This window comes from Limulus polyphemus, unplaced genomic scaffold (assembly GCF_000517525.1).
Source record: "Limulus polyphemus unplaced genomic scaffold, Limulus_polyphemus-2.1.2 Scaffold5329, whole genome shotgun sequence".
In the NCBI taxonomy this organism is placed as follows: domain Eukaryota; kingdom Metazoa; phylum Arthropoda; class Merostomata; order Xiphosura; family Limulidae; genus Limulus; species Limulus polyphemus.
Window position 1 is genome coordinate 44,551 of NW_013670939.1, and position 2,349 is coordinate 46,899.

Sequence of the window (2,349 nt, forward strand, 5' to 3'; positions counted from 1 at the left end):
GGAAAATATAACAATATTTTGTTAATTGTTAGGTTCTGTAACTAGGTCCATAGTTTGGAAAATATAACAATATTTTGTTAATTGTTAGGTTCTGTAACTAGGTCCATAGTTTGGAAAATATAACAATATTTTGTTAATTGTTAGGTTCTATAACTAGGTCCATAGTTTGGAAATATCTTCTTTCGTGTATATTCGAAAGATCAAATTTAGGGATAATTAAGATTTTCCAATTGAAATGTAATCTCTTTCATACATACATCTTTAGAGGAACATAAGCATAATAGCCAATCATATTTGAATTGTGGTAATGATGCTGTTTCCGTGAATAAAATAATCAATTTGCTGAAAATTTCAGAATAACGTACTCGTACAAGAAGCATTCATAACGTTTGTTTAAAACATAAAAATCTAAGATGGAAAATAACAGCCGTTGAATCAAATTACAGGTTATACAGAGGGTTTGTTTTGAATTTCGCGCAAAGCTACACGAGGGCTATCTGCGCTAGCCGTCCCTAATTTAGCAGTGTAAGACTTAGAGGGAAGGCAGCTAGTCATCACCATCCACTACCAACTCTTGGGCTATTTTTTTTACCAACGAATAGTGGGATTGACCGTCACATTATATCACTCCTACGGATGAAAAGGCGAGCATATTTGATGGAATGGGGTTTTGAACCAGTGACCCGCAGATTGCTAGTCGAGCTTCCTAACCACCTGGCCATGCCAGGCCTTATACAGAGGGCTAATCTCATATAAAAACGAATTGCACAGCTAATGCTGGTTCTTCCTCGGAGGTATGACATGTTTAGCATTTGTATGGATCAATATTTGGAAGTTGTATTAAATTATGTAAAGCCAAAGGACATAATATTTTGAAGAAGTGAACTTTCTATGATCTCCATAGAAGCAGAAAAACTCGCACATCAGAACAACAACCTCCGAAATCACAACCTAAACCAATCTAAAGCACCGTTATCGTCCTCAAAATGAAGGATATTGTTACGAAAGAGAACCTTTCGATCCTAAAAAAAAGGTCATTGTAAGGAAGCTGGGTATATCTCCAGGCACCGTTACAAATGAGTTAAAGTTGAAGGGGTTATGGAAAGTTTGCTAAGATGCATGTGATCTAAAACCAACTTCACCATTCATCTTAGAAACTTGTTACAATGGAAATTGTGGTGTCATGCAGTTGTCCCTAACCATGGCCATCTAACTGAGCACAAACCGCCGATGTATAAAAACGTTCAAAAGGAGCATAGTTTTTTATAGAGTGAAGTAAGAAAAATATTTTAGTGTATGATGAGGATGCACACAAAGTTAATATTAGAACAGAAATAGCCCTACTTCAGTTGAGTTGGGGATAGATATGACGTGTTTTACATTAAATAAGTACAATTAAAATATGTATACATACCTTTATTTATTTATTATTCCAGCTGTTTGAGAACTTGCTTATATTAACACTAATATTTAAAGTAAAGAAAACACAACTGTTTCTAAATGTGGGTTATATTAACAGTAAGATGTAATATGAATCAAATAAAGTAATTATAAAATAATCATTGGAATTTTTCACTTGAACGGCACATTATCCGCACGTGGGTGTGTGGACGTTTCATTAGCCCTTCAGGGGTTAGTTATAGTAGTTCCTAATTTTTTAAACCTTTTTGAATCGAATAACGGTATTGACTATTATAAAAATGTAGGAGTGTGTTCCGCGGCATCGCGTCTCGAACCCCGGACCCGTTGATACGCGAGCCGACGTGCTAACCACTAACACACTAGGACTGTCATTTTTATAATAGATTATATTAACATTAAGATGCAATTTAAATCAAATAATATAATTAAACGAAACCTACTTTTATCAGTTTCAGTTATACTTTCATTAATATATAATTCAAGTTTTACTTCCACTGGCTTAACGATAAGTGTAAAGGCTTATAACGCTAAATATCGGGTTTCGATACCCGTGGTCGGTACAACACAGATATCACATTATGTAGCTTTGTGCTTAGCAACAAAACAAATAAATACAAGCATTTTCCATTGGTCATTACAGGAACCAAGAGTTTAGCATGTGATATCAGATATTTTTTACCATAAACATTTTAACCTATAGTATATGATATTTTCATCATTAAAATATTAACCTGTAGTTTATTTTAACCTTTGAAATATGAACCACACATGTAACATAATTATTTGTCATAACCAACTCACATGTACACATGTAACATAATTATTGTCATGACTAACTCACATGTACACATGTAACATAATTATTGTCATAACCAACCCACACATGTAACATAATTATTGTCATAACCAACCCACACATGTAACATA